Source organism: Microcaecilia unicolor, chromosome 1 (genome assembly GCF_901765095.1).
Source record: "Microcaecilia unicolor chromosome 1, aMicUni1.1, whole genome shotgun sequence".
Classification (NCBI taxonomy): Eukaryota; Metazoa; Chordata; class Amphibia; order Gymnophiona; family Siphonopidae; genus Microcaecilia; species Microcaecilia unicolor.
The window spans coordinates 436,523,687-436,550,104 of record NC_044031.1 but is presented as its reverse complement, the minus strand read 5'-3'; positions in this window follow the sequence as shown (position 1 = coordinate 436,550,104).

Sequence of the window (26,418 nt, the reverse complement as noted above, 5' to 3'; positions counted from 1 at the left end):
AATCAAAGCCAAACATATGTTTGCAAGTTGCCAAATAATGCATAACTAACCTGATCATAGAATTTCAAAACATTATGCAGAGTAAACTAAATAGTGCTAGTATTTGATATATCTTCTCTCTGGACAAGCCAATCAACATGGTTTACAAAGATAAGGTTGAAAAATATTGCATGTTTACAAAGATAAGGTTCAGACCAGTATCTTTGAACAAAATAGATATAAAAGTTATAGAGCAAATTCCTTGTTATCTGTTAGGCATGTGGCTCTTCATACAGAATTCATGTCACTACTCACGTGACAACAAGATGGGTCACCTATTAGCTAAATACCTGCAAGGTAGCCATCAGAGAGTATGTATATCGGTGCTGCACACAGATCCTGGAGAGGTGGTTACTGATACCAAGGGGATAGCATCTCTTTTTGAACACTTTTACACTACAATTTTCAATCAGAGGTACAGGACATGATCCATGATATGGGATTTTTTTTAGTCCATTAGAGTTCTGAACTCTTTCCATGCATGCTCAAGCTGAATTAGATGCACCTATTACTGTTGAAGAGTTAGAGCGTGCTCTTAAAGGTCTAGTAAACAATAAAGCTCCTGGACCGGATGGTCTTATGGGCAAGATTTTATAAATGATTTGGGCTGAGTTTTGCTCCTCAACTGTTAGATTATTATAATTTCATTAAGAATCACCCAAATAAGCAAGGCAGATTCATGGAAGCTACTAGTTCTAATTCTTAAACCAAGTAGGTGCTGTTGAAGGGTTAGAACATGCTCTTAAAGGCTTAGCTAACAATAAAACCCCTAGACAGGATGGTCTTATGGGCAAGTTTTGTAAATGATGTGGGCAAGAAATCTACTATAGTCCTAATTCCTAAACCAAGTAAGGGTCCACATAAAGTCCAAAATTACAGGCCAATATCTCTCTTACAAAAGTCTAGCTAAGATACTTGCTGAGAGGCTCAACACTGTTCTTGGGTCACTGATTCAGCCTGATTAAGTTGACTTTCTTAAAGGGTGTTTCATTAGTAACAATCTTAAGCTTTTTTATGGCATTAACGTTTTAGCCAGATCCAGGAACCTGCAGTGAACCTGGTCCCAAATGTGGAAAAGGATTTTGGCTGCATCAAATGGCCATACTTACTGCAGATTGTTTGATGGTTTGGTTTTGGGGAAAACTTCACAGCTTGGATAAAAGCTTTATATTCTTAACCTATCTCAAGAGTTTTAGTTAACAACATTTAACACAAGATATTCAGCTAAGTAGAGGAACTGGGTAAGGTTGTTCCATATCCCCTATTTTATTTAATTTAGCCTACGGACCCCTCCTATCTGCAATTGGGCAATCCTGTGATGTTCAAGGTATCAAAGTTGGAGACTAGAAAATAAAATTAGCAGCATGTGTTGATAATGTATTATTGTTTATTAGAAACCCTAGCCAATTCCTGCCATCCTTTATCCAATTGATTGAGAACAATTCAAAATTCTGTTGTTGTAAGGTGAATTAGGAAACGTCTGAGATCATACTATTAAATGATTTGACTCCACCCAATGATTTAACTGATATGCAGTTCATTTGGATCTCTCCAGCTCTCAAATACTTACAGGGATATTGGTGCACAAAGATTATGAGCAAGTGCTCTCACTGAACTTAAAAAATATTAAGAATTTAGGGTTAGATTCTATATATCACACCTAAGAAATCAGCAGCAAATAAAAATACACCTAGGCATATTCTATAAACCGAACCTAGGCAAGGTTTATAGAATATGCCTAGTGGATGTCCATGTAACCCTCCAGATTCTATAAAGTTGTGAGCACAAATTTCCAACTTGCATGCATATTTGGGTGCATAAGTTATAGAATAGTTGCCAATTGTGTATAACTTAATTTTTAAACTAGGCACTAATTTGTCTTAAGAACCACTAATAGCCCTTAAAAGGAGTTAATTGTGCTAATTGGCACTAATTTTAGTTATGTGCATAACTGCAATTCGGCACTATATATTTTTTTTAAATTTGTAGAGGCTGTTTATTAAAAAACCTCAGGTTATAATAAAGTAATCAAAACATGCAATATACTACTACTACACTACTACTTAACATTTCTAAAGCGCTACTAGGGTTACGCAGCGCTGTACAATATAGAAAAGTAACATGCATAAACCTGTACAGCTCAATACAAGTAATGAAAATGTAACCAGCCTCCTTATTTTAACCAAATGAGTTTCCCCCCACCCCCTCCTCCCAACAAAGAACCCCCCCCCCCTTTCATCTTCCTTGTTTACATATCAGCTTATAACTCCCCCTCCCTCAAGCAGAACAAGCCTCCAAAAAGGGTTTTCACAACAATTCCCACTTGGGCAAAGTCTTTTGTTTCATAGCTGTCAAGTGTTCCATCTCACAAATGTACCACAATTTAGAAATCCAGCATATCAATGAAGGAACAGTGCGCAGTTTCCAATGTTTTGCCAAATTGAGACAAGCCGCGTGCAGGGCTTGGCAAACTAGCAATGACTGCTGAAGAGTAAGACCCATTGGCTTCCTACCCAACAAAAATACAGTTGCATGCCACTGTACCGGTTTACCCAACCATACCTGAAGACGACACTGGACCGCCCTCCAGTAAGCCTGAGCTTTGGGACACGACCACCAGATGTGACCCATAGTCCCCTGCACAAAACAGCCTAGCCATCAATTGGAAGATTTGTTAGGAAACATATGATGTAGTCTCGCCGGAGTGAGGTATCAATGGTAAAATACCTTAATTGCATTTTCCTTTAAGGAAACAGCCAGGGAGGATTTTAAGAGTGCTCTCTCCATAACCAATCAGTCATCAGCAGATATTGTAACACCCAATTCCTTTTCCCAATTCAACCTATGAAGAATGTAGATTTTAATACGCCTGGTCAGAAACCCGTACAGGCATGTGATAAGTCCCCGAGTACTCCTGGGGTCTTCACATAAGTCTTCTAAGTATGAGTCCTCCCTCAAAATATATGTCCTATATGCTGGGACCTGCAAAAAGTGAACTGAGTACAAGCATAATGGTCACTCGGGCGAAGCCAATAATTCTCCAAAAGAGTCTCAAAAGAGATAAATTCCCCCTCATCATACAACTGCCCCCACATGGCCAAACCCCCCTGCACCCACTGCTTAAATGGACTAACCCCCATACCGGATAAAAACAATGGGTCCTCAGTAAATGGAGTATGTCGTGAAAGGGGTGTATAAGTAGTAGTAAAAGTAAATCCCAATAGTGGAAAGTGGCCAACACTGTGTGTGTGGGGGGGGTAACTGTCCAACCAAATTCCTATGTTTCGCTGGAAACCAAATTAAATGTCTCAACCTAAGAGGACCTATCAAATGTTGTTCAAGATATACCCACAATTTGTGATCCACCGCATGAAACCACTCAATTGCAGAGTGAGACTGCACAACACAACACAATAGTACCAATACAGGTTAGGTACTCCCAACCCCCCTGTTTACGTTTGTTTATTTATTTATTGCACTTGTATCCCACATTTTCCCACCTATATAGAAAAGCCGGAGGCAAATGTGGGCACTTCTGATTCCAAATAAAATTCTATATATGATGCTTAGAAAATCCACACGGAAAACATTTCCACGTAAGCATATTCTATAATGGTGGCCTATATTAAGGCTTGGTATATAGAGTATGTTTGATTGATATCCTACTGCCTAAAACTATGTACCTAAATTTACACCAACAGAAACGTGCCAAAAATCCCCACACGCAGATTTACATGCACTGGGCCATATTCTATAACTACATGTGTAAGTTTTGAAACTCCCATGAAATGCCCATTTCCCCACCCATAACCATGCTCCTTTTTGCATGTGCACATTAGAAGTTAGGTGCATTGCATTACAGAATACGCTTAGCAAGTTATGCTCATAAATTCTAATTATTGCCAATTAGTGCTCATTATTGCTTGTTAAGTGCTGCTATCAATGCTGATTGGCTTGTTAAGCACCAATTAAATTACATGTGTTGTTACAGAATATGCTTGGATTTCAGTACGGAATGCTAATCACTCAATATAGAATCCAGGGGTATGGGGACAATTCTGTAACCAGGCACCTCCATTTAGGAATCCTGTTGCTGCTTGGTGAAAGCCTATTCCACAGTACAAGAGCATCTGGACTTCCAGATTCAATTATAGAATGCTAGTGTAAACTGGCATTGATGTGCCTTATATCTATCTACATGTTCACAGAGCCATAGAGCTAGCATAACTGCAGTCATGTAAATGCAGCAGGGATGCATGAAACATACAATATTTTGCAAGCTACACACATAATTAGGAGAGAGGCCTGTATTTTGTCCATCGTGTTCTTTTGTCTCTTCTCCCTACACTGCAAAACACAAATCCTTCAGCTCCTATCCCTTAACCAGATAAAGAGCCCCAAATTAATTTCTAATCCTGAAAACTACACAAGCAGAGAGAAAAATGCCTGCAGGAGCTTCTTCTCAGCAGTAGCATAGCCAGACCTCACGGTGGGAGGGGGCCAGAGCACGAGGTTGGGGGCACATTTTGAGTGCTGCCCCGATGCCCCCCCCCCCCCATGCCTCTCCTCGCCCCCCCCCCCCCCCACCGCCTCACCTCGCCTCCTTGCCGCTTCCCCTCACAAACAAATACCTTTGCTGGCGGGGGTCCCCAACCCCCACCAGCCGAAGCCTTCTTCAGCGCCAGTCTCCTGCAAAGCCACATTCATTGACCTGTTCTTCTTTCTTCTTGCTCCTCCTGTGCATACTGATGTTCCTTCTCAGTTTCACATAAAGGAGCGTCAGCATGCACAGGAGGAGAAAGAAGAAAGAAGAGCAGGACAGCGAACGCAGCTGCGAGGCGTTTAAGAAAACTTTGGTTGGAGGCGGTTGGGGACTCCCACCTGCCAAACCAGGGGCCCGGATGAAATTTTCTGGGGCCCAAGCCCCCATGGCCATCTGTAACTACACCCCTGCTTCTCAGGCAGATCAAAGCCAAATTACATGGATAGAATGTGGCTAAACCCTCAGGATCTTCTCCAGTTGGAAGTGGGAGAACCAGACAATTCTGAGGGTGAGACCGCTGCTGGAGGCACCCCTTTCCCCATCCCTCACAATGGGACCAACTTGGAGGACCAGTGCAGCGTGGCACCTGGAACCCAGTATGATTGAGTGGCATTGGAACATCCAGAGGATTAGAAGTAACCCCGCAGAACAGTTCGCCCACCACTGGAGGGAACTTCCATAATAGCACCGGTGAATGGTGCCCGGCAACCCAAAAGGTGAGACCACTGTTGGAGGCTCCCCAGCCATAAACTCTCTCAGACGAGTCTGGGAGATAAGGACATCGAAAACGGAGATGGAAGGAAAGTCTGACCTGCACCAAGACTGAGAAGCATTGGGTCACAGAGGGAAAGAAGGGACCGGGAAACTACCTGACTTACAGCTGTCACAGGCTCATCCTAATAACATAGGCAGATGGCAAACCCAGACTGAGGAAGGAAAATAGAGAACACAATTGCACCCACTGTCAATCCCCTTTCCATCCAGATACCAGGACCTGGAGTGTCTTGCCGAGAAATAGAATAAGCACCATGACCTTGTCTTGGACATAGAGAGGATTAAGATGCCACAATGAGATGGGTCCACAGAGCCAAATGACTGACCAGCACAGGAACCCAGAGACTAACAGATTGCAAGTAACACCCTGCTGTCTATCTCATTTCTTGCTGCTGAAATCCATCCCAGCAAGGAGCAGCTGACACCACACATCCCCTTTTGTGCCTTGGCTGCACTCGTACCTGCAAGAAACATGAAAAAACACATCTCCCCAGCACCAATGAGTCCGCTGAGAGAAGAGAAGATGTGCTGAAGAACGCCCCACAGATGAGGAAAGAGGGACCAAATACCGTAATTCCCAATCATTAGTTATGCAATTGCTCAGGACAGTATCCCCACCTCCTACATCCAAATACACACAACTAATATCTCAGATAACCAGCTCAGTGTGGATCTCTACTGAAAACACTTATTTAGGAAAACAACATTTGTAATACCTCCTCACATTTACCCCCCCCCCCAAAAAAAAAAATAAACATTCCCAACACCTCTTCATCTGTTGGACCCCGTACCTACACACTAAAAGGGATGAGTTCACCACTACAATAAATCCACATTACTATAACATTCGTAGAGGCACATAATAATGTAAATTGACTACTCGTACAAACAAAGGACAAATGCACATCAATTCACAAACACATGTCCTCACCTCCTAAATAATAGGACCAAGGCAAATATCAGCTCCACCCCCCTAACACTGATATAGGCAAAATGCGCATCACAAGACTTCTAGTAGGCATATCTATCTTAATGCTACTATCCACCACAGGAGCCCTAATACAAGGAGACAAAAACATAATACAAATATTTTGCATCTTGAATCACCCAACCAGAAACCTTCATCAAGGCAGAGTTTAAACAAACAGACAAAGTGAATCAACCAAAAACATAGACAAAGAAACATCCAACAGCCCAAACACAATGAACAGCAAAAAAGGGAACCAACCAACTCAAAAATCCAAACAAGTGTCACCTAGTAAAAATTCTCAAAGTCACAATAATAGAATAACCAATACCAGTGGGATACATCAAAGCCAGATCAGCGGTTAACAAAACGATATCCAGTCTTTGAAACAATCAAAGACTGGATATCAGAGGAAAACTTTGGACTGGTCTTACTTACTGAAACTTGGATCCACAACAAAGAAGACCCTATAATCCTAGACCTATGCCCTCCAGGCTACAAAATTTTACAATGGACCAGAAATGGGGAAAAAAGGAGGTGGCATTGCACTAATCTACAGATCCTTTTTCACAGTGAAACCCATTGCGGAATCCATAACACAGTAACTGGAAATCACCTTGATTAGAATAGGGGACAAAACCTTATACAACCACCTGTACTGTGTAGTATTCTATAGGCCCCCAAGAAACTGGAAAGTGGTCCAAACAAACTTCATGGATTTTATCTCAAACACTTGTGTAGCTAATTCCAACATGTTAATAGGAGACATTAATCTACATCTAGAAGACTATAGGGTATGTTGCGAACAATGCTAGCAAACACTAGTGTTGTTCAATTCGGCACACTACATTCTTCATGGTGTCCAAACTGCTCTGTGCATTAGGAAGAACAAGAATTGGTTAATTCCAACTGCTAAGAAAGGTCTATTGATCATATTCCATAATATAGTCCAGTTTGTCTCCAAAGAGACAGCTGAAAACTCATATTGACAAATATGTTACTACCCAAAAGGCGGGCCATAATACTTGTCTCACAATATATTATAGAAGGTGGACATGCCTTCCCTTCAATAAGGGTTAAATCACACCAATTTCTAATACTAGCATGTTCAGATAGTGAATCAATTGTATCCATTGTTACCCACAAACTCTCAAGGTAGGATATTGTAGACGGAAGTCTGCAAAGAATTGATAGTAGCTAATTTGCAACAGCTGGTCAAGGAACCAAACCTGTATACACTGCCAATTTTTCCAGGATATAACTTTCTCAGCTATTTTTAATTTAGAATTATGCCAAATCACTATATGCTTCTCTGACCATAAAAAGTTGTGACCACCTCTCACGTATGCGTGCTGTCAACTTTAGGCACAACCATTTACACAAGTAAATGGCATAAGTGCTCAAGCCCAAAATTAGGCACACTTATGCCAACTTACGCTCTATTCTATAAGGGCAATTTTTTGCACCATTTCCACTATAGAATTGATGCTCAATGACCATATTTTTCACCTCTAATTTTTGGCTCACTTTATTGAATCTACATATGTCTAGGCTTACCCGGGTATTCAATGCCAGTGCCTGAACATGGTCCAGCACTTAATATCCAGATCTAATTTAGTCAGTGACAATCAGCACTTAAAAAAACTGTTGACTATCACCAGCTGAAGTCCTTATAGTTTGATATCCGTGTAATAAGAAGGGTTAACTGGTAGACTAACACTAATTTAGGAAGTGGGCTGTACTTAGAAGAATAAATCCGATAAAGCAGTTTAAAAACAAAACTTGTGTTTTATGTAAAACAGATTTATTTCAAGATATATACCCCCAGATTCTATATATGGCACCCAAAATTGGGCACCGATCCAAGATGTTTGCCCAATTAAAATGGCTAATGAGCCATAGTGCTAATAGGCACTAATTGGCACCAATTTAAAGGGTAAAGAGTAATGGATTTGATATACCACCTTTCTGTGGGTACAACCAAAGTGGTTTACATACAGATACTTTTTCATTTCCATAGTGGGATCACAATCTAACAGGTCCTTTTACAAAGCTGTAGCAAAAGGGGGCTTGTGCTGGCGATGGTTTGTGTTTTTGATGTGCGCCAAGGCCTCTTTTACTGCAGTTGATAAAAGGCAGGGTTTTTTTTATAAAGAAATGGACAAGTGACAAGTGAAGCACTTGCCATGTGCCCATTTCGGGTGAGACACTTACTGCCACCCATTGAGGTGCCAGGCCCTGAATAAACTCCCAATATGTTTTGTATACCAGTGTTTAATGCATAATTGGTCTCATTACCTTAACCTTCTATTCTGAGCACTAGAAGGTTAACGTAATGAGACCAATTATGCATTAAACACTGGTATACAAAACATATTGGGAGTTTATTCAGGGCCTGGCAGCTTGTATAAAACTACAAGCACATTTACCTTTGTTCTATCAAGATGGTAAGTACATTTTGTCATAAAGTTTTCTAAATCCACTACAGAGGTAAGCTGAGCCCAAAAGAGATTTTTTTGTGAGCATAAAATGGATATGCTAAAGAGATATTTTTTAAAAAAAGCATTGGAGTCCTTTTATTAAGTTGTGCTAATAGATTTAGCATGTACTAATGATTAGTGTGTGCTAAATGATAAGAAGCCCATTATATTCCTTTGGGCACACACTAATCATTAGAGTGTGCTAAATCTGTTAGCGTACCTTAGTAAAAGAACCCTCAATGTGATCAAAATATTGCCCTTATATGGAAGGAGGAGAGTACCACTAAGGGTCAGTTACACCATTTTTAAACCTGGAACCCAGACAGGAAAGCAGCAGAGGGGGACCACTCCTGCTCTGACCAACTAGACCACCAGGTATTATCCCTGGATAAATCCTGGAAGTGGTGAGGAGTGTAGAGAGCAGGGGAGAGTCAGGTTAGGGACAGGTGAGCCAGGAGATATCGGAAATTGAGGGAGGATTTGAAAGGATTAGGGGAAGGAGGATCAGAGAACAGGGATTTGGAAGAAAGATTGAGAAGGAGGTGAAATCAGCAATAGGGGGGGGGGCTTAAAAGGGGATTGGAGGGGGGTGGACAATGTGTCAAATTTTTTGCTGGCACTTACATAGCTAAGTGGCCAAAGATAGGACAGCCTTTAGTGAAATCCTATTTAGTAATGTAGCTATATGCAGGTAAAAGTACTGAATATGACCCATGCCTGCATAAGTGCTGGCTCCTCCTCGACCCCACTCCTGGAATGCAGCAGCATTGTATCTAGACAGATGCACATGATATTCAGCAGCAACTACTCAGTTTAGTACTGCTGAATATCATCAGTTGGCCTGCTCATTGTGGTTTAAGTGGGCAGGAGCCTCTCCTTCCCACTCAAACCACATTGAATATTGACCTTGAAGATATTATAAATACCAACTCTTTTCCTTCCTCAACCTTTACGTAGACATTTTTTTTGTAATGCATTATATAGGTATATCTATTGTGAACTCCATGCATAATGTTAACCTTAGAGAGGACGCTTTTCAGACAGACTATTTATTCACACAATAACTTTAAAATCATTACCCTCCCCTCCCCATATTTAAACATTTGTTAGTTAAAATACATGACTATTCTTTCAATAGTAGTGCTCAAAGACTACAGAGCATAATTTTGAACCACAACTGGAACTGAAAAGGATAATTGCAGAAAACAACACTGGCTGGTTAATCAAGAAATTAGATTCCATTTTCGGAATAGCTTTGTCGATATTTAAAGGCCAAAGAATGAACAGTCTCTCTTGAAAAGTAGTAAATTTTATACAGAGAACTAGTATAATAGAAAAATGGAAGGAAGGAGGAATATGATGAAGAGAGATAAAGTCAGAAATATAGTCAGAAATAAATCCATGGGGGATTTTGAAAACATAAAGGCAATTTTAACTAGCCTTTGAGAGATATATAGAACAGTGGAATTTTCTAAAGGCTGATCTGATTTGATATTGCTTTTTGGAACATTATAGTCATACTGATGATTTGATATTCAGGATTGCAGGACACTAAAGACAAATTGTTAAATGATAAACATATGTTAAATAAAATAATGATTCAAAATCTTTAGCAAAGTCAGGATACGGTGAACCATGCAACATTTTCTAAAAAAATGAAAAAAACTGACTTACGTATATTAAAAACTCACTCACCCACTCACAGAAGCAAACACATCTTGAATTAAAAAGTCAGATGAAAATGAAAGAAGTGGGAGGTCAAACTCATTACAAATTATTCCCTACATCAACAAACAGAAAGTTTCTAATTTAATGATGATTACACTATTTTCTTTTTAAGGAGGAACAGAATAATAAAACTAAAATACTAGGTTAAAGTCAAAGCTAATGGGTTCAGTTTTCCTATGATGTCTATGGCTAGTAGAGCTTTCATCATAGAAAATAATCAGATAAGAATGGAAACAAAGAGGGAAAAGCATGAAATCTCCATATAATTTTAATGAATGCCTAATATGCAAAAACTGCACTGGAAGTCAAGAGGAGTTGAAAGGTTTAAAGAATTACAATCATCAAAAGTAAATTATATAAGAACATAAGAATAGCCATACTGGGTCAGACCAATGGTCCATCTATCCCAGGATTCTGCTTCCAACAGTGGCCAATTCAGGTCACAAGTACCTGGTAGAAAACCAAATAGCAGGAACGTTCCATGTTACCAGTCCCAGGGCAAGTAGTAGCTTCCCAATATCTATCTCAATAGCAGACTATGAACCTTTCCTCCGTGAACTTGTCCAAACCTATTTTGAACCTAGATACACTAACTGATGTTACCACATCTTCTGCCAGCAAGTTCCAGGGTTAACTACCCTCTGAGTGAAAAAAATATTTCCTCCTATTTGTTTAAAAGTTGCTTAAAAGTATTTCCATGTAAATTCATTGAGTGTCCCCTTGTCCTTGTACTTTTTGAAAGAGTAAAAAATTGATTCACTTCTACTCGTTCTACACCACTCAGGATTTTGTGGACCTCAATCGTATCTCCCACCAGTCGTCCTTTTCCAAGCTGAACAGTCCTAAAGTTTTTAGCCTTTCCTCATATGAGAAGAGTTCCAACTTCTTTATAATTTTAGTTGTTCTTCTTAGAACCTTTTCTAATGTTTTATTTCACCACTTGCTTGCTTGTGGAATTCTTTCTTTCTGAAAGAGGTCAGATTGATAATAGTATTTGACTTTATAATATGAGTCAAGGCATAATTATTTCAGTAAGCAGTTAACTGATTAAATAATGTGTTCTAATGATAATATTATTTTAATATTTTTGTTCTTATTTCATTCTATAGAATTTTTCATACAGGTTCATTATACTTGTTTCTTTTATATTTATTTATGGTTTACTATAAATGTGCATATTATGTAAATCAATGCATTATCTTAGTAATGATATGTACAGTAGTTACATTAGTTTATAAGTACATAAGTGTTGCCTTACTGGGACAGACCAAAGGTCCATCAATGGCCAATCCAGGTTACAAGTACCTGGCAATATTCACAAACAGCACAATACTTTTTATTCTGCTTATCTCCAAGTCCATCTTAATAATGGCTTATGGACTTTTCTTTTAGGAAACTATCCAAACCTTTTTTAAACCCCACTACTCTAACTGCTTTTACCACATTTTCTGGCAACAAATTCCAGAGTTTAATTACTCGCTGAGTGAAGAAATATTTTCTCGATTTGTTTAAATTTACTATTTTGTAGTTTCATTGTGTTCTCCTAGGCCTAGTATTTTTTTTGGAAAGAGTAAACAAAAGATTTATATCTATCCATTGCACTTCACTCATTAGTTTATAGACCTCTATCATATCTCCCCTCAGCTTTCTCTTCTCCAAGCTGAAGAGCTCTAGCCACTTTAGTCTTTCCTAAATTTAATTGGGGAAGCAAAGAGGGGGAGGGGTCCACATCTTCCACAAAGGAGCAAGCACAACACCAAAAGGTGGAAGCAGAACCAAGTCCAAATGACCAGCCCAAACAGAAAGTAAGAGCATCAAAACAGTTTATTGGGACCCTACACTGTCTGTGTTTTGGCAACAAGCCTTCCTCAGGGGTCTAAAAACATAGAAATCAATATTTAAAATCATAAATCATAAAAACAAAAGTTATAATAAAATGTGTTGATGATAGAGAAATACACAGTAGATTAATAATATAAATATAAATACAGACATAATCAATGAGAAATATAAATAAAGAAACCACACAAGGTAACAACATTGCATAGTGATGATATAAGGATATCAAGAAGAAATTAAATAAAGGTACAAATTCCAAAAACAAAACTAATGCAGATACATCAAAGGATAAAAATGTGACTAAAAGTATAGACACCATCACAAACAAGTGTGAGAATGAAGTGCAAACAGAAAATGAAAAAGTAATAAAAAGGAACAGATCCATACATACCAAAATGCTTAAGAAGTACAACAGAGACGCAGAGAGCATAAAAACCCTTAACAAGGCGCAGACTAAATGTGCTAGGATAAAATGACAGAAAACCCCAGATGAAATGACCAAAAGACTGTACCCTCCGTATACATAGGATATAGAAAACGACAATGTGAGAAGGATCTTGTGCCAGTGTGTGCATATGATAAACTAAGCCACACGAACCAAAGAAAGCAAAAAGCAAAAAACAAGTCCGAGAGCATTAGTGTGTTCTATAACATACTATACCTAACTTCTAATACTTGCAGACAAAAGAGGGCATGGTTATGGATGGGGAAATGGGCGTTTAATGGGTGTTCTGAATATGGCCCTCTCCACCTAAATCTAAATGCTGGGATTTATGCCATGTTTTAGTTGGTGTAAATGGACACATGTAGTTTTAGGCGCTGGGATATCAACTGAGCATATTCTATATACTGTGCCTAAATCTAGGTGCCGATTATAGAATACACTAAGGCAGAAATGTTTTCCACTCAGATTTTTTAGGAGACATTATATAGAATTATTCCCCTACCCCTAGGTGATTAGATATATTTTATTTCACAGGTGCAGTTGAGATGACTTGGACTGGGAAGGGGGACTTGAGCATTGCTATATTATTTTCTGTTTTCTCTTTTATTTGATGTAATTTCTTTTTTAAAATTTTATTATATTTTATTGTTGTTAACCGCCAGGAAGGCACTTCCACTGGTGGTATGTCAAAAGTAAATAAATATAGAATGTGCATAACTTACAGAGTACTGTAATGCACAAAGCCCAAATTCGCTAAATGGTGTTAAAAATTGAGTGCACAAATTTGGGCATGTGCCCAATTTTTATGTGCAATTTAATTGAATTACGAACCAAATAGTGCTGATAATTGTGCCCACACAATCAATTATTGCTGCTAATTGGTAGTAATTAGTGTCGCCCCATCTCTCTGTCACTTTCTCTCTCCCTCCTCTCTCATCCAATCTCATCTCATTTCTCTCTCACTTCCCACCAATCAAGTCTTGCCCAATTTCTCTCTCCCCCAGCCCATAGTCTCTGTCTCTCCCCCTCCTTTTACACAGTATAGCCCATCTCTCTCTGTCATTCTCTCTCTCTCTCCTTCTCCAACCATCCAGTCTTGCCTAATCTCTCTCTCTCTCTCTCTCTCTCTCTCTCTCTCTCATCCCATCCACTCCCTCCCCCTCCCCCCCTTGCACCTCCACCGGGACCATGGAAGACATGAGGGACCCAGTTCTCTGCAGTGCTGCTAGTGCTTCCTACACCAGTTCCGGAAGTTTATATCAGAGGAGGCGGGCTTGGCACAGAAAAGCACTAGTGGTGCTGCAGAGAGCCTGGTCCCACACATCTCCCATGGTAGTTTATTAGTGCGAGGCCAGCAGAATTGAAATGGGAGGGAGAGAGCAAGACTGTGCTGCACGGCCATAATGAATGGGAGGGGAGAGGGAGCAGGCCCTGAGCCTGGAAACAACAAAGTAATAGCCAATCAACAGCTATTCTGGGCAGGTATAGAGGGTGGGGACTAGGGTTTCCAGGTGATGCCAGACTCTAGCTTGTATTTCATTGGGTCTGAAATTCTGGTACCAGCTCAGCTGTTTTTGAGACCAGAAATTTGGACCCAACCAGCTGTAAGTTGTGTCTGAAATCGCTTGGAAAGCCTATAGAGAGGGAGAAGCAGAGGGATGGAAAATACTTATTTAAAAAAACTACTTTCAAAATTTGTACTTTATTACTGAGTATAAAAGCACAGCTTAAATGTAACTCATTACAAGTAAAGTGTATTGCAAAAAATAAATAACTCATTACAAGTAAAAGTACTGCCAATTGTACTTAAGTACTGTAACAAAGTATCTCTGGATATCATAATGAATATGCATGAGAGAGATCTGCCTACAATGGATGTAGTGGTCATGCAAATCTTTCTCATGCATGATCATTAGGGATATCTGAAAACCTGGCCTGTTTGCATCCCTAAAGGACTGAACATGGACAAGCCTGCTCTAGCATTCTTACGTAGAAGAAAGTAGTACAAGAGACAGCTTTCCAGCTGTCAGTTGATGATTAGGGATTGTCACATGTACATTTTTGAAGCAGCAGTAGTGAAAAAGAGGAAGAATGGATAGACATAATTAGCACTCCAGAAACCTGGTCTGAGGAGGATAATTAATAAATTATATTATATTACATTACAGTACTTATATCTTGCATCTATCCTAAAGAGTTCTATGTGGATTACAAATAAAGGGCCTCTTTTATCAAACTGTGTTAGCAGTCCTCGGTGCCAGAATGCCAACAAAACCCATTCATTTAACATGGGAACCCCTAGCACAGCTTGATAAAAGAGGCCCAAAGAGATTAGGCTTCCCTAGGAGATAACTGTGACAGAACAGTGCATTTTAAGCTTGTAAAATGTATTTGGTATATCATGAAGTGTATTTCTTTAGTATGGCCAGCAGGTGGTACCTGTTTATGTTTAAAGCTGTTACAAAGGAATGACCTTTCCTTCTTTAGGGGTCCTTTTACTAAGATGAACTGAAAAATGGTCTGCAGTAGTGCAGGTGTGGGTTTCAGGCGCACGCAGATCCATTTTTCAGTGGTCCTGCAAAAAAAAAAAAAATGCCTTTTTAAATTTTTTACTAAAAATGGATGTGTGGCAAAATAAAAATTGCCATGCATCCATTTTGGGTTTGAGAACTTACCAGCCATTGACTTAGCAGTAAGGTATCTCGTATTAACTGTGCAGTAATCGTAATCGCCTGTGCGTATCAAGTCGGAGTGGCTTCCCGATTTCGTTGCGTGCCAGAAAATAAAATATATTTTCTGGCGCACATAGTGGGCGCACCTAAAAAATTAAATTACCACACAGGCCACGCGGTAACTAGGTTGTAACTCCAAATTGGTGTGTATTGAGCACATGTAGGTGCCTACGTGGCTTAGTAAAAGGGCCCCTTAGTTAACAAAGATAAAGGAAATGCCTATAAAGGAAATGCCTGCAGGGATGCAACCAGCTATTTTCAAACTTGTTGTTCTGGGCTCATTTGGATTTTACTGGCTTTTTCCCCAGTCTTAGCCCATGAGAATAGAGAGACTGATCTCTTTGCTAAGGCCCTATAAACAGTTACATTTGATAACTTGTGAGCAGCTATATGTCCTGATCTTCCCAGGTACTTTTTAGAAAGCAAACAAATGTTTAGTTACCATTGTAATTGATCTATATTTCAGTTACTTGTTATTGTTTGCTGATTGCAGTTTTTATGTGTCACAGTTCAATATTTATAAGACAATAAACAATTTTCAGTTAATTGCCTCTTTGTCTGGATTGATAAAGAATCATGGTGGTTTGTGTCCTGGGTCTGTGAGTGCTTTCTGGGAACTGTGAGACCACTGGGAGTGTGGCCTCCAGTAACCTAGCAATCAATGGGGATAATTTGAGAGCAAGAGACTTGCCTAGATCGGTTATGACCCAGTCGGTGGGAGGACTAGTGTAGAGAACAAGTGGCAGGTGCAGGTGGACCTGAGCTGTGCTAGGGATAAACCCTCTAAGTGGGTGTGGGATAACCCCAGGTGGGTGGCTAGGCATTTTGGGACAATAGCAACATACAATTCAATTATAATTTAGTCAGTAAATACTTTTTGAACAAGAATACTTTAACAGGCTTCCTATATAGCAAGGAATTTGTTAATTGTCTAATTTCTAACAGTAAAGAAGTCCATAGTTAGCAGCTTGGTATGCAAAGGATAAAGTAAATATTATGTATATTTGACTACATAAGCCCTTTTTGCTATATATATTTGACTACTCTGCTAGACTTTGCTTCATTAAAGTTTTTAAGGAAACTGGAATTTTATAGTAAGTTGAATGTGTATTAGTACATTTTAGTATGGTTTGTTTTTATGTTGTTTGTTTGCTTTTATTATGTATGTATTTATGTTATCCATCTAGAAAGATGTGAAAGTGAATCCTTCTTATGGATTATAAAATAAAGGACAGCAATATGTCAAAACTAAAAAAAGAAAGATGTGAAAGTGTGGAAAATGTTTTTAAATAAATAACCAATTAGATCAAATGTGCCTTGGATTTGGAAAATTCAAATGAAGTTTCTTCCACATGTCTCGTGTGGTTAAATTTAGAAGTAGAAGCAATAACTTCAATATATATAGTGGAGCTCTGCCATGAAAGATCTTGAAACCATCATAAACAGTTTAAATACAATTTTGGCTTGAAATGGTAGCCAATGCAGTTTACATCAAGAGAGGGGTAATTCTATCAGATTGGTGGGCCACTATTTTAGCACAGAATCTCAATGCATAAAACGAGAGCCTCTGCTAAGATAGCATGACTTGTAGTAAAATAACTTGTCATAATTTATTTATTTGTTGCATTTGTATCCCACATTTTCCCACCTATTTGCAGGCTCAATGTGGCTTACAATGTTCCGTTATGGCATTCACCATTCCAGAGTAAAAGATATGGTTAGTGTTACATAAAGAATAGTATGACATAGTAGAAATTTGGCAGACAGGCAAATAAAGCGCTAGTCAGAGTGTAAAGTATCGTGGTGATGTGTTACATTTGTACTTGTTAATCGTTGTGGTATGCCTTGTTGAAGAGATAGGTCTTCAGAGATTTGTGAAAGTTGATTAGGTCAAAAATTGTTTTTAAGTTACGTGGTAATGCATTCCACAACTGCGTGCCCATGTAGGAGAAGCTGGACACATGTGTTAGTCTGTATTTTAGTCCTTTGCAGTTGGGGAAGTATAGATTAAGGAATGTGCGGGCTGATCTTTTAACATTCCTGGGTGGCAAGCCAACAAGGTCTAACATGTAGGCCGGGGCATCTCTGTGAATGATTTTATGAACTAGAGTTGAGATCTTGAACGCAATATGTTCTTTAAGTGGGAGCCAGTGTAGTTTTTCTCTTAGGGGTTTAGCACTTTCGTATTTTGTTTTTCCAAATATAAGTTTGGCTGCAGTGTTCTGGGCTGTTTGAAGTTTCTTGATGATTTGCTCTTTGCAGCCGGCATAGAGTGCATTGCAGTAGTCTAGATGACTCAGCACCATTGACTGTACCAGGTTGCAAAAAATGACCCTTGGGAAGAAAGGTTTTACTCTTTTAAGTTTCCACATCGAATGGAACATCGTCTTAGTTGTATTCTTCACATGACTTAAATGTAAGATTTTGATCAGTGGTAACTCCGAGAATTTTCAGAGTGTCTAAACGGGAAGGGAAAGGTTTGGTGTGGTTATAGTGGTGAATTTGCTTGTATTATGTTGTGAAGTAAGTATAAGACATTGTGTTTTTTCTGCATTAAGTTTCAACTGAAATGCATTCGCCCATGAATGCATGGTTTGGAAGCTTTAGTTGATGTCATTGGTGATTTCCTTTAGATTGTGATGTCATCTACTTATATGTATGGATTGAGATTCTGATTGGATAGTAATTTGGCCAATTGATAGTAGTCCATATCAATAACTTTGCTTTTAAGAGTCTCCACTATGGCCTTGTACTCCCTAAATGCTCCTTTTACACCTTGATCATCCAGTGGTCTAACTGATTCTCTTACTGGCTTTTTACTTCAAATGGGTTTTATTAGTATTTTTCTCTCTGAGGCAAACATCTTTTCAGAATCTCTCTTTGTCTTCCTCATCAGTGCTTTGTATTTGACTTGCCATTCCTTATGCTGTTTCTATCGCTGGCACCATATGGCAAAACAGCACTACTGCTGGGCACCCAACCAGTGATAGTTCAGAGTTTTCTGTGCACCATTTTCCACAGTAGAAAATAATTTTTATTTTCTAGCTGGGGGGGGGGGGGGGGTAGGCATTTCTGGTGGTAATTGGGAATGCCTACCCCCCCACACCAGTAAGAGCTCAAGCAGTAAATGATCGTGCACTAATTTTGATATTAGAGCACAGCCATTAACGACTCAAAAAATGTCTTTTTCCTGCTGTGGTAAAAAGTGGCCTTGAGAGTGGCAATCCAACACTCCAACACTACCGTGGGCCACTTTTTACTACTGCTTGGTAAAAGGACCTCTAAATCATGTTATGATCACTGTTGACCAACAGAGACTATTTTAAAACTGTTATGCCATGCTCTGTTTGCTGTATTTTGCATTGTATTTTCTCCTTGGCCATAAACTATTTTGGGTTCATATTTTTATTATTAAAAGTGATGTCTGTTAATATGTATAATATAAATGCTCCTTAACCATTTAAGGAAATTATCCCCAAGGTGGTTAGCTTGGCAGAGTTTAAAAAGGTGCTAGACGATTTCCTAAAGGGCAAGTCCATAAACCACTACTAAATGGACTTGGGAAAAATCCACAATTCCAGGAATAACATGCATAGAAAGTTTGTACGTTTGGGAAGCTCACCAGGTGCCCTTGGCCTGGATTGGCTGCTGTCTTGGACAGGAGGCTGGGCTCGATGGACCCTTGGTCTTTTCCCAGTGTGGCATTACTTATGTACTTCTTTCTTCCACTTTCAGTATCCAACTTGAAAAAAAGTGTATCTGTGGTATCCTTTCTTATTTTATGCTACAAGTTAATTGTTCTTCTTTCATTATCTGTACCGTGTCATCCCTTAATGAAACCTGTCTGATTTGTGGATACAATCTAAAATAAGTGTTCATTAAAGCTATTAGTTAGGACCTTTGCTGACATTTTGGCTTCATTATTCAATAAGGAAATTGGCCCATAAGTTGAACACAGTTCTGGATCCTTCACTTCTTAAAGGGGTTATTGTAATCATATCAAGCATCGTTGTGTAAGATAATTGGCCCCAAGATAATACTTCATTGTACACTTCTGCTAACCTTGAGATAGAATATGAGTGTGTTCTGTAAAATGAAGACATGAATCTGTCATCCTCAAATAAAGAGATGTTATGTTTTCTATAATTCTAAGTTTGTTATTTGCATTTGAACTCATACTAAAGAAGAAAGCATCTTTAAAAGAATAATTAATTACATTTTATGGACATTGTAGATCTGAGAAATTTAATAGATTAAAGTAGATTTCTTATATTTCCTTAATATGTGATATTAAGGGATACAGCATCTGTTTTCAGTTTATTTATAGAGTGAGTATTACAAATCTTTCACTGTGATATGCCTACTCCATATCCAACTTACTACTTTTGTCGTGGTAACTCTGTCTGATATTCAACATTTAATATATAATTTAGCTGATTTAGGGATTTTTTACTAAGATGTGCTAAATGCTGCACAGCCCATTGTATTGCTATGGGTCGCATGGCATTTAGCACATACTACTCATTCACAGGCTAAATCCATTGGAATAATTAATAAAAGAACCCCTTAATGTGTACAAGGACAAAGTGATGCACCTAGGGAAGAATAACTCAAATTATAGCTAAATGATGCTAGGTTCTACATTAGGAATCACCCCTCAGGAAAAAAGATCTAGGTGTCATCCTCAGGCAATGGAGGGTTAAGTAACTTGCCAAAGATTACAAGTAGAAGTGGGATTTGATCTGGAAACTTCTGGCTGTGAAACCCAGTGTTCTGGCCATTATGCTATGCCTTGACTAAGAGCCAGACTTTCATATATGGATGAACTTGGGGGCTTAATGGGGGTGTCATTAAGGAGAGAGCTTGATTGGGTGGAGAGCTGATGTGGAGGGGAGGGCTGTCTATGGAGGTCACCGATGGCTGGGTTCAGAGCTCTTTATGGTGGTTGAACATTGTTTTTTTTTTCCATATGCAGCTTTCTAAAATCACTGTTCTCTGTGTATGTGGAGGGATTCATACATGTGTATGTGGCAATTTTGTTCCTAAGAAGTGTGCATGGTATATCATGCAAAACTGCACATCAAAGGGAAACCAATTTTTCCATACTCAGGGTGGTTTTCCTTGCCAGAGAGGTCAACACAGTTCTGCCTTCAGGCTCTCCTACCAAGCCCAGCTCCTACAATTTTGTGTGGCTTGAAACAGGTGTATAAATCAACAGAGTAATTGTTCAGAGTATGTAGGTATTGCCATGCAGGTATACTTTGAAGGTCTGTCCAAAACAATGGCCAGAAAACATTTTCAAAATCATAAATGCCAGCAGTGCACTTATAAAAATAGTGGCTTTTCTAAAATATATATTTACACATGTGTATCAATTTACATGTGTGGATCAGCTTCATACATGTGTTGCATTAATGGTATCTAACTCTTCTAAAATCATCTCCATTTTTTTGTAAACCAAACTGCATTTGGGCTTTGCTGTTGCTATTTTCCCATTATCATTAGAGGACATCAAAAATCTTTATTATTAGCCCCTTAACATGGCTTAAAGAGCTCTAACTTTGGGTTTGATATAATGCTAAACAAATTATCCTGTGGTACAGAGTAATGAGTTGGGAAAACAAGCAAATGTATGTAACGTAGCTCATTTCCATATAATTTCTATAACATAACATGTGGTAAACAGTGGGTGCATACCATGTCATGTTATAGCCCTAAAATACTGGGTTAATTTACCATCTCAAGAGTACTGGAAACATGACCCCTAGTGGTAGTAGTGAGACTACTGTTAGGAGCACCATTTTGAGGGACAGCACCAAATAGGCAGGAGTGTCTGGGTATTGATCTTACCTGGGGACCACTATTATCACCAGGGATTAAGCTACACTCATGCAGTTGGAGGGATCTTTTAAGGGATTGGGGACTTAATAGGGGGGTTGCTTGGGGGCCTATTTAGGGTATCAGGATTGAAAGAGAGTTGGGGGCAGCATCATGGTCTCTAGATGATGTGGACCAAGAGTATTGGGCCATGGCTTTGAGGCCCAGTGCTCCAGGATACTTGTTGGGAGGCTAGCAAATAGCGTTATTTATTCGCCATAGTAGTTAGCAATCTATGGGACTGTGATACTGCAGTTTGATAACTTCCATAGTTAACCAAGGTAGACTAAAGGCTCATCTTTTACCACAGCTTGAGAAATTCTCCCCTGAATGTATGTTAGTTAAAAAAATGTCAATCACCTTATTGTAGCTGCTGAGTCTCAGATGACCCTGTGAGCTTTACTATTACCTGTGGCCGAATACCTGAAGCTCACAGATCACCCCTGAGCTCAGAGACAATTAAACTAACCTTGTCTCTAAAGTTCTAAACTATGGAGAGGAATGGAAACTAAAAGGATTTTTAGACCCAGTAACCAGACAGATGGTAAGGTTTAGTTACTTTTTATTTAAAACCCAAATTGGGGTATTGAAAATGTGTTCAAGTTATCAAAATAGGTTAACTTCTTTAACAGGTACAGTAATACTGCTCTGGAATGACCTGACCCATCAGATAAGATACCACTCTGCAACAGCAGTGAAACCATCAGACAAGTATTGACCAAGTTATTTTACTTTTGTTTTTTTACTCTATAGCTATAACTTTCTTTTGTAGCGTGTGTTAAGAATTGATTCTTTGTGATCTATTTTATGTTTTTCAAGTGCAGACATGTAGAATCAGTCCCCAGAAAATGTTTGTTTGACTAAACCCAGTGAGAATAAGTATAGGAATCATCTGCCTGTCTTAGACTAGAAAACCAGTTATTGACTTCATCGTCAAGAGAAAGAGAAGATAAAGTGCTAGGGAGATTAGAAGATAGTGGAGGTCAGGTGGTGGACTCTAATGTAAGAATGTAAGAGAGTCATGAGGCAAAGAAGTAGTAGGTATAAAGGTATTCCTATTTGAAAAAGAGATGAAGGAACATGGGATTTAATAGAGAAGCAGATAAGATGGTGGTCAGTCCAAGACAGAGGTATACTAGAAAGATTATCAAGTGAGAAGGTTGCAGTGTTACTAGAAATGGCTAGATCAAGGGTGTGGCCAGACATGTGTGGAAAAAGGAACTGGTTGTAAAAGATTTAAGTCAGAAAGCAGAGAGAGAAATGTGATAGATTTTGGAGAAGGGTAGTCAATATGAATATTAAAGTCACAGAGATATCAGATAGAGTCTGCATAAGTCTGTTCTCTTGATCATAAGACATTGAGGGTGGACTGGGATTCAAAGAGACAAGATGCTTCTCTGGGGCGTAATCAGGTTTCAGTAAGACATAGTAGATCAAGTGTATAATTTTGGAAGAGATTGCGTACTAACAAAGGTTTTGCTCTTAAGGAATGACAATTAAGAAGTCCAAAGGATAAAGAGTGTGACAAAGGGGCTGAACCGATAATGGGATCTGATACACACTGGGACAAGTGACGAAAAGATGGATGAGAAATGATGCAAACAGAAGAGGAACTACTGGAAACCAGCCACTCCAACCCGAGGAAGTGAGGAAAACAGGGATGTCAGTTTGGCGATTAGGAATCGAGTGAAGGGCTGGGTTCATGATGCGGGAGGTTCGAGATAAAATTTAAAACAACCCAAAAAGAACCAAGTACAAAAGAAATGGAAAAACATGTCTGACAAATTTAGGAGATCACCCATAGAGATCCTCCCCAAGGAGCTTGCCCAAGGAGCAACTTGATCCTTGGGCAAGGCCCTTGGGTGTGTGCCGCTGCAGTGCAGGATGCTGCCAATGCGATAAAGTTAAAAGTCCAAAAATGGCTTACATTGGGGACAGACTGGTCAAGTGACAAGCGGCAGAGTCCAGAAGAGCCAGCAAAGTGATTTCTTAACCAGGGAGACCTGTAATGAAAAGAAAATATACAGCACACACTCAAGGATATTGAAACAACAGAGGTTCAAGTGATAAATGTGGGAAGCCAACAATGTGGTAAATTTAAAGGTCTAAAAAGGGCTTACGTTGTGGACGCTTTGGTCACTTGATCAGCGGCAGAGACAGTAAGAGCCAGCAAAGTGATTTCTTAACCAGGGAGATGTTAGGGACGTGTTGGTCACCAGCCAGCAGAGTGATTTGAAAAGAAAATGCACAGCACACACTCAAGGATATTGCAACAGCAGAGGTTCAAGTGCTACAGCACAGCCATATTAAGGGAATTTATCCTCCATCACAGTTAACAAAAAAATTCAAATTATTTGGACTGATCTTTTCATGCAATGGGATAGATATTTAAAAAGAGTCTGAATAGCAAAACTAAAAAGTTAACTTAGGAGACCTTTCACTAAAGTGCAGTAAATTTTGCCCTTTCTAAGCAGTAGCAGGCCAAACTATAGCACAGAAAGTGCAATGCCATTGTGGTAAATAAAGACTGCAAGTCCAGCATTTCCTCTACATTTAGTGCAGTCACTGCACAAGCTCTGTGTTCCATGCAGTAGCAGAGGGCACAGATGCCCACACTATCTGTCATAGCATGTAATGCGGGAGGATGCTGAGGAGGCAACATAAATAAAGGTAACAGGCCAGTCCTGCAGTGGCATACCTTCTTGACATCCCCCACTACTTACAAATCCCACTCCCCCTAATATCTGATCCCCAGCTTTCTCCACCTTCCATGTCTAATCATCTCCAATCTAACTATATTTCCGTGGACCCACCCACCTAACATTCAAAGCCCTGCTCCCAAGGTCTCTGTCCAACCAAAACCAATCCCCATCCCCTTATATTCCCCCCCCCCCCCCACCTCTGGTCATCCAGATGCCATTCAATGGATGGCCAGTGATGCTGGGTGGCAGCAGTCTCCCCTCTGCTGCTGACCAGGTCAGTGCTGTCCTTCAAAATGGTGTCTCTGCCTCCAGCAGTAGCCTCATGAGACTCTTCAGATGGCGATAAGTGTGGCTGTTTTATCAGCAGTTAGGACAGTTAACCCTAGCTGTCAGGGAATATCACTAACCGCCCCACCAAGTCCTGCCTATTGCCCCATTAAACAGCATGGGATTTTTATCATATGGTGTTTCTTGCCTAACACAGCTTAGTAAAAGAACCTCTTTAGACCAGATATTCAGGCACAGTCAATGGAAAAGAGATGGAGCTGTATATCTGTTCAGATTTAAATCCATTAAAGCTGTACAATTAGATTTAGACATCCATTTTTTTTTTGTTATATTTGTACCCCGTGCTTTCCCACTCATAGCAGGCTCAATGTGGCAGGCAATGGAGGGTTAAGTGACTTGCCCAGAGTCACAAGGAGCAGTGGCGTACCTAGGGTAGTTGACACCCGGGGCCGGTCATTTTTTAACACCCCCCCCCCCCCCAAATCCAGTACTAGGCATACCGAGAATACAAAACACTCAGGACCTATAGAGCAATTCTACCATACCATAAGCAGTAATTTCTACGAGTCACACAAGGAAAAGAAAAGCATCTTAAACACTACAGTGAGCACTAGAACATCAATTCACCTATTGTAAAATGAAAACAGACAAATTAGTACAGATCGTCGATCATGCACAGTCAATGCCAACCGAAAGCCATGTTTTTTTCACAAACACAGATACACCCTAATCCACTATAGAACAAGTAATCATAAACTTTCTATTTAGACAAAAATTAAACTGAACCCCCGATGCCAGACTCTGCATACAATGCAACACCACAGAAACAGAAAATGTCCCCTAGTACTGTGCAAAATATAAAGACAGCAGATGTAAATTTGAAAAAACTAACAAATACCAATCACCACTTTACAAATTAACAAATAGAAATAAAACAAATACAGAAAATAAAATAATACCATTTTACTGGACTAATACATTTAGCTTCCAGAGGCCAAAATCTCCTTCCTCAGGTCAGTACAGTATAGTGCCATTACAGTATCTTATCCTGACCTGAGGAAGGGGGTTTTGTTCTCTGAAAGTTAAGTCAAAATGTATTAAAATTAGTCCAATAAAAAGATTACCTTATTTACATGTTCTATTTATAAACAACACAGCTACAATACTATATCCTAAAGCAAAATAATAAAAATATATATTTACAGTTTGTTGTCTCTGGTTTCTGCTTTTCTCATCTTCTTTTCACTGTCTTCCTTCCATCCAGGATCTGTCTTTGCTCTCTCTCTGCCATCCAGTGTCTGCCCTCTCTAATGTCCCTTTCATCCACTGTCTGCCCTCTCTCTCTCTGCCACTTACATCCACTGTCTGCCCTCTCTCTCCCTTCCATCCACCATTTGCCCCAGTCTGCCCTTTTTCTCTCTCCCCCTTCCACCTACCATCTGCCCTTTCTCTCTGCCCTTTCTCTCTGCCCCTTCAATCCGTCTGCCCTCCCTCTCCCATCCATCTAGGGTCTGCCCTCCCTCACGCTCCATCCAGGGTCTGTTGTCCCCTCTCTCTGCCCCCCCTTTTCAGCCCCCAGTTCCACCTGCCCCTAGTTCCAGCCCACATCTCCCACCTGCCCCCCTTTTCAGCCCCACTATCCCACCAGTCCCCAGCCCTTTTCTTCCATCAGTCCTGAGCTTCAGCCCCCAGCCACTTCTCCCTGTCCCCTTTTCAGCCCCTAGTTTCAACCCCAGCCCTTTTCTCTCACCAATCCTGAGCTTCAGCCCCAGCCAGTTCTCCCTGTCCCCTTTAAAGCCCCCAGTTTCAGCCCCTGCCCCGTTTCAGCCCCCAGTTCCAGCATTAGCCCCCTTATCCCAAATACCCTCCTTTTCAGCCCCCAGTTCCAGCCCCCTTCATCCACTACATGCTTTGCATCCCCCCCTTTTCAGCCCCAGACCCATTCTCCCACCTGCCCCAGGCATGGACCCATTCTCCCTCCTGCCCCCTTGTCAGACCCCAGTT